Source organism: Elephantulus edwardii, unplaced genomic scaffold (genome assembly GCF_000299155.1).
Source record: "Elephantulus edwardii isolate Elephantulus edwardi_28Jun2011 unplaced genomic scaffold, EleEdw1.0 scaffold00009, whole genome shotgun sequence".
NCBI lineage: Eukaryota > Metazoa > Chordata > Mammalia > Macroscelidea > Macroscelididae > Elephantulus > Elephantulus edwardii.
The window spans coordinates 1,357,842-1,365,673 of NW_006399759.1; the positions used below are offsets into that span (position 1 = coordinate 1,357,842).

The following is a 7,832-nucleotide window of genomic DNA, read 5'->3' on the forward strand; positions in this document are numbered from 1 at the left end:
GAAACGACGCGACGGCACCTAACAACAACAACAACATAGAATTTTATGTACACTTTAAACAAAAATTATTAGGTCTCCAAGTACTTCACAAAGTGGGTGGCCGTACATGTATTATCTCATCTAAATGTCAAAAGAACTCTATAAATTATGTTACTGTTACTGAGGTCACTTTCAACTCACAATAAACCCACATACAATTCTATGTTACAGTAGAATTGTATTCCTAAGGATTTTTAATGGGTGGATTTTCAAAATTAAATCATCAAGGCTTTCTTCTGAAGAGTCTATGTGTGGACTCAAACATACCCTTTTATTTAGCATCTGAAAGCATTTACTGCATTGGGTAACACAATGGGTGTGCTACTCAATGAACATGTTATCGTTTCTACCTTCAATTTCCACAGCAAGGAAATAGTGAAGCTTGAATTCAAGCAGGTATGTTCTTACTAAACCTCTCAAGCTCAGGTGGTTTAGTGGTAAGGAATTGTGTGCCAACCCAAACGCATGTGGTTCGAATCCATCAACTGCTCTGTGTTAGAAAAGTGGTCAGTCTCTTCTCATGTGATTTACAGCCTCCGAAAACATGCTTTAGGTACAGCTATGAGTCTGTTCCAAATAGAAAAGAACAATTCCATGAGCTGTCAGATTACCATATGGCAGCTCTTCAACGACTTGTATGTTGAGATGTTAAATATATATGCCATTAAGTTGAAGATCACTTTAATAACTTGTATACTTTTGATGCAGCCCTTATCATTGATAAGGAGCTGTGATGGCATAATGTCTAACATAGATATTAGCAGCCATTCTTTGGGAAATGCCTTTTGGTTATCAGAAACTATACAGGAGAAAGGTGGGCAGTCGCCTGTAAAGATTTGTGTCCTAGAAACCTAAAAAGTTTTGCTATGAGGTTTTGAGTTAGAACCAACTCAATGACAGCGAGTTTGGTAGCTTTTTATTTTATTCTGTTTTTGTTATATTGATAAGAAAGGATACATCTTTCTATGCTGTTCCTTGAGTCTCTTCGCAGTTCTGGTAGACACGAAGTAAAAAGGAGTTTACAGATCTAGCAGATGAATGGATTGTCTTTTATTTCTGATGATGAAGTGTTCCTTGTGTCCTATGTGCTTCTTTCTCTCACCTTTAAAAATAGTCTTTTATCGTTTGCTCTTAGTAAGTGATGATTGTCATTATCAGGGAGAGTAGTTAGAAATTAATCTGTGACACCTCTACAGGTTCTGATCTCTTACAGCCCTTTCTCATCTTCGTAATGGGCCTGAGGGTGGAATGGGGCCGGAGGGTGAAGTAGGGCAGGGTTTGCCACTATGCAATGAAACTAGGAGCCCATGAAAAACTCATCACTCACATATTTCTTCACTTTGTCTCCGTGAGCAGGGAGGGAAGCACAGAATAATGAGATGTCATTTCACATGGTTTGAACATGTTAGGCTGACCAGCGCCTGCAGAAGGATACTATGCTAAATTAAGTGGAGGTTCAGCCCTAAAGAGAAAGATCCTCATGAGACAGACAAGCAAGTGGCTCAAATAGAAGTTACTGTGAGGGTGGTGCCTGGCGGGGCAGCATTTCCACTCATTATACGTAATGTCGCTATGAGTGAAAGCTAACTCAATAGTCTCTAACAACAACAATGACAGCAGTACATTGATAGGCACAATCCACACTGTGAACACAGGCAGGGACATCATCATCATCAACCACTAGTTCTCAACTTGATTATACACTAGAATAATATATAATGTATAGAAATGTCTCATGTCCAATTAAAACAACTTGTCTGGGAGTAGCACATATCAATATATTTTAAAAGCTCTGCAGGTAATTTCTAAGGTGATGCTGGGCTGAGAACACTGGACTAAAGCTAAGCCAACTGTTAAAGTATGATAATAAACCATATCTTAAGTAAACTGTGACATGTGTGTGCAATTCAATTGACCAGCCAGGAAGAGGGCTTGGTGGTAGTTAAAGTTGCCCACAATAATATATTTGTGGAAACCTAGCAAGGGAAATGTGAAGAATAAAGGATAAAATTATTTGTCCTGTAGACAGTGTTGGACTTCTTTGAACTGTGGTTGAAACCACTAGCAGATCTCATGCAACATATAGTGTCAGATGTCTATGGTCCCAGTCAAGTATTGGCAATGGTGATGTTATATGAAGATTTAGGGATATAAGGGCAGAGGCACAAAAATGTGTAGTTGATGTTGTTGTTATGTGCCATCAAGTCACCTGCTACTCATAGCAACCCTATGTACAATAGCTCCAAAGTCTACTCTTTTCTATCCAATCTCACTGACTCTGATACACCTACCCTCATTTTCCTAGTCACTGTATCAATCCATCTCATCCAGAGTCTTCCTCTCCTGCACTGTCCCTCCACCCATCTGAGCATGACGTTAGTAATTAACATGAAGTTAGTAACTTGGATTGCTTTGATAAGAAAAGACTTAGAAACTTTTGCACCAGAGGAAGGCAAGGCATGAAGAGGGGAAGCATAAAGAGTATGTGGTTAATTGCTTCTGTGCACAATTGCTTTCTTTTCCATGAGACCAGAAGAACTGAGGAGTACCCAGCTACCAATAGGCAACACTTAGATCAAAGATTCTATAGAAGAATTCTGGTCAAAATCAAACGGGGGTGGGGGGTGGGAATGGGGGAGGACTTACAGAACTTCAAATTATCATGGTTTCCAAATTTCCTGGAGCCAAAAAGACCAGACTAACTGTGGAAACTATTGCACTGAGGTAATCTTTACACCTTTAACAGGAAACTATCTCCTAAAGTTTTTTTAAAACCAAACAGCTTTTATAGCTTAACTGGTAAAAAAAACAGGCCTGAGCATCATGCTTTCTAAAGAACTGTCTATATGGGACTGAGGTGGCAATAGTTAGGTTGAAACAATAGTGACATTTTGAAAAATTAGGTAGGAAATTTAGGAGACAGCGAGATTATGTTCAAAAGAGGAGGAACAATATGGAAAAGATGTGAAAGGATGTATAATTTGAAGAATGTCACCAATACCATTGAATCACACACAGAGAAATGGTTGAATTGGTGCATGTTTTTACTTTGCATGTTTTCAACAACAATAAGATTTTTTAAAAAATATGTTCAAGTTTATGCAAATGATAGTGAATTGAAGACATTGTGTTCTTCATAATTTATTTATATATAGGATCCATGTCCCCAAGAATACCAATGTCTTGTAATTAGCCCAGGACTTCAGTCTGGGAGGAGGCAAATGTTTGAAGATTTTTAGAGAGAAGGCAGGAGGGGAAAAAGCCTCCATTCTTGAACCTAGAATTTGTTTATTACTGAGTCTTGGCTTGCCCATATCATTGCAGTTCATAAAATCCCAGAATGAAATATAGAGATGTGCTTGGGTTCTGTTTGTTCTGTGTATGTATGAGTGCTGGGTTTGCATAACTTGTGGTGATTGGAGCATCCAGGTCTAAGGAAAGGAGAGAAAGGAAAGGAGTAAGATTAAGAGCATAAGTTCATGATAAGATCCCATCACCCATAACCTAGCTGCTGGTTATTTCCTAATGTTTACCATAAAAGATGACGATAGATCTTGTTCCCTCCATGAATAATTGCTTCATTTGCATTCTTGCTGTTGTTATTTGCTTCCAAGTGAGAACTGACTCATATTTGACACTCCAATGGACTTTCAGAGTCTAGAAATCACATGAGAAAAGATTGTCCATCTTTCTCCCATGGAGCAACTGGTGCATTCAAATTGCACGTCTTTGGGTGGGCAACACAACCCTTTTTTAAATTTTTCCTTTTGTTTTCTTTTTCTTGTTGGGTACCATTGAGTCAGATGCGACTGGCACAGGAGGAGATTGCCCCTCCTTCTCCAGTGGAGCACCTAGTGGATTCAAATCGTACACCTTTGGGATTGCAGTGCAGCTTCTTGCCAATTGGCCACCAGAGCTCTCTAACACACAACTCTTTACCACTAAGCCCCTTGAACTCCCTTGAGACGAATAGAACAATGCAATTTTATATAGTGAAGTGATACATTGCCTGGATGCGCACAGTATGATATGTTGTTATGAAAATTTGTTAGCTAACGTAATGTGTAATAACAGTTAAGGTGTTGGTGTTATCAAAACCCAGGATATTAAGCTGTATTTTAGTTATATTGCTGGTTTTTTTATGTCAGGACCTGATGTTTAATGTAAAATCACTTACACTTTAGAAATGATGTGAAGCCTGCAGGAACAGAAAGTTCTGGAGCATTACACCAAGAAGATGTTGTTACAATATTTATGCACATTCTGGTTTAAACTAGCTCCTTTGCTATAGTCTTCTTCCTTTCCTTCTTCCCCCAAGCAAAATGATGAGACCAACTTCAGACATATGGAAGGATTTCTGCAGCACCAATTATTCTGTGGAAGAAAAACAAAACATGATTTGCAAATGCTGTCAAGAAAAATGCTTTCCGTTGGTTTTGTGTGTGTGTGTTTCCCCCACCCCCCCACCCCAAACTTCTTCCAAAGGCTACAGACAGAAATGAGCACTATGTGAGAGTTATTTTGTGGCTGTGGATAGCATTAAATGAGAGGACCATAACAAGTGTGCCAGGTACTCTGCCCGTGTTCTCTAATCAGATGTTCTGCTTACAAATGTTGCAAAACTTTGGAATCCAAGAAATCACATTTTAGGGCACAAAATTTCTACATCTCTACCTCCCATCATTTATGCACCAGAAATTGTGAATTCTGACAACAATTATAGATAAACAGAGAATTTTACAAATGTATAACTGGTGGCCAAACCACTTAAGCTGAAGCAGTAAATATCCTGGCCAAGTTCTTGTAAGAGATAACTCTTTTGGACATACTACTGAAGAGTCGTAAAAGTATTCTTAGAAAGAACTTTATTTTTTTTTAAATTTGTGAAGCCAATCTAATTTTCTTCCCTATATACCTTTGCCTGGTGAATCTCTTGGTAGGTTGAGTGGGAAGTGGGGTTGAGGTTAGTTAGAAATAGCAATGCTTTTATCTTGTAGCATTTACAGGTGAATGTGTAGGGGAAATAAACCTTTGCATTAGTGACAGCAGTATCTCAACAAATACTGTGCAGCCCTGAAGCAGGAAACAGTCTACAGAGTAGTTTTATCATAAAAAATATTTTAATAGTGTAGTAGATAATAGAGTGGACCTTGAAGTCTGACAAATCTGGCTGTCACTTGGTGTTTGGATGGTTTTGAGTGAGATACCTAACCTCTCTATGACTGGGTTTTGTTAGCTGTAAAATGAAGGATAATAATAGAGTCCATTCTGTAGAGTTATTGTAAGCATTAAGTGTAGTGACACATGGAAAAAGCATTGGTACAGGGCACAGTCCATTGTAAGCACTTTACACATATATATCAAGTCCTACAAAAGATAGGTTAGAGCCAACTAATAGAATAAGTACTATCATGACTGGAGCCAGATGGGAGGTTACGATAGATAGATAGATAGATGATAGATAGATAGATAGATAGATAGATAGATAGATAGATAGATAGATATTCCTGCTTTACTGAAACCACATATGTATCTCTTGGTTTAAATGAGCTCTTTATGACATTGTGAAGTTACGAATTCTGTAAACAATTATAGCTGACCAGAGAATGTTACAAACATGTGAAACTGATGGTGAACTACTTGAATCTGTCTTCATCAAGTAAGAGGAAGAACATGGCCATGGATATACTACTGTTGTTCAGTGTCATCACTAAACACGTCAACTACAACTCACAGTGATCCTAGGAACAACAGATTTGATCCTTTCACATCCTACACTGTCCTCACCATCTTTGCTGTGCTCAAGCCCATTGTTACAGTCACTGTGTTAGTCCATCTTGTTGAAGGTCTTCTTTTCTTTCTCGGATCCTCCTCTTTATCCAGCGTTATGCCTTTTTCTAAGGATTGATCCCTCCTACAAACATGCCCAGAGTATGTAAAAGGGAGTTGCACTATCTTTGTTCCTAAGGGCCACTCTGCTTGCAAATCTTCCAAGACAGGGTTATTTGTTCTTTTGATAGTCTATGAGCTAGATATTCAGTACTCTTCTCCAACATCTTAGTTCAGAAGTGTCAATTCATCATCTGTCGTCCTTTTTCATTGTCCAATTTTGAGATACACAGGAAGCAAATTAAAATATCATAACTTGGATCAGGTGCACCTTAGTCTTTAAACTAACATCATTGCTCTTTAGCACTTTCAAGAGTTCCTTGACAGTATCTTTTGCAATGCAATAATTTTGCTTTTATAATTGCTGTGATCATGAATGTTGATTGTGGATCTAAGTAAGATGAAATTATTGACAACTTCAATCTTTTATCTATGTATCATGATTTGCCTATTGGTTCTTTGGAGAAGATTTTTGCTGGTTTGATGTTGAGATATAATAAATACTGAAGGTTGTATTCTTTGATCTTCAGAAGAAGATCAAAGAATACAATCTTCACTTTATGCAAAGAAGGTTGTATCATCTGCATAGCCCAGGTTGTTATGAGTCTTCTTCATCTGTTAATGAGTCTTCCTCTAATCCTGATGTTCTCTTCTTCATTATATAGTCTAGCTTCTTGAATTATTTGCTCAGCATACAGATTGAATAGGTATGAAAAAAGGATACAACCCTGATGCACACTTTCCTGATTTTAAGTCATATGGTGTTCTCTTGTTCTTTTCACACAACTGCTTCTTGATGTATGTAAAGATTTCCTGGGAGTACAATTCAGTGCTCTGGAATTCCATGTGATTCAATGTTGTCTATAGTTTCCTGTGATCCAAACAGTCAAATGCTTTCACATAGTTAATGAAACACATGTAAACATCTTCTGGTCTTCTTTTCTTTCAGCTAAGACCCACCTGACATCAGTAATGATATTTCTCAGACCATGGCCTCTTCTGAATCCAGCTTGAATTTCTGGAAATAAAAATGACATACTGGTAATTCGTAAGTTTTCAATTTTATACATTATCTATTGCATTGCATTTCCTCAAATGTCATTTTGATGTTATCTGATAAAGTGAGGCCTTATAAAGCTGACTGGAAACTCAGTGTATGGAAGAGAACTTTGTCCTTGGACAGGCTTACTGCATGATGCTCAGGACAGTCTTATCTCCTTTTGGGAACACTCAGATATCAGTATCTATAGATCTTTTTGTTGAACTGGTCAGTTCTCCAGAAAGGAGCATCAGTCTCTTTCCTAGAGGAGGTGATAACATGAACTTGTAACATTTATTGTCCTTGAGTCAGCTGGGGAAGAAAAACAGGGACTTCATCACTCAATATCCAGATTTCTCCTGAATTTCCCAATTCTTCTCTCTTGTAGCCCTTCCAGGTAGAAAACCGCCTGTCTTCTTTGGAGAAAGGGGTCAAGTTAGTCACCAATAGATATGTAATTGGGAAGGTGAGTTAAGGGTTTAAACACAATCTAGTTAGATTTTCACCTAATCTTCCTCATTTTTGTTTCATCTTGTATGTCTAAACCAGGAGGTGAACCAATCATCTTTAATTCTCAATCTTCTGCAACATTAATTAGCATACTTCTAAGTAGCTTCCTCTTAAAGCATTCCTTGAAGGGCAAGCAGACAAATCAGAAATCCAGGTCAAAATGTTGTTATTGTTGTCATGTGCCGTTGAGTCATTTCCAACTCATAGTGACCCTATGTACAACAGCCCTAAACCCTGCTCTATCCTGTGCCAATTGCACTGCCTCTGACACACCCATCCCGATTACCCCAGTCACTGAATCAATCCACCTCATAGAGGGCCTTCCCCTCCTGCGCTGTCCCTCCACCCTCCCAAG

General features: G+C 38.3%; 1 pseudogene; it reads left to right on the forward strand.

Annotated features, from left to right (window-relative positions):
- Positions 1–351: 351 nt before the first annotated feature.
- The window catches only part of LOC102851040, a 136,779-nt pseudogene continuing 129,298 nt past the window's right edge, over positions 352–7,832 (forward strand).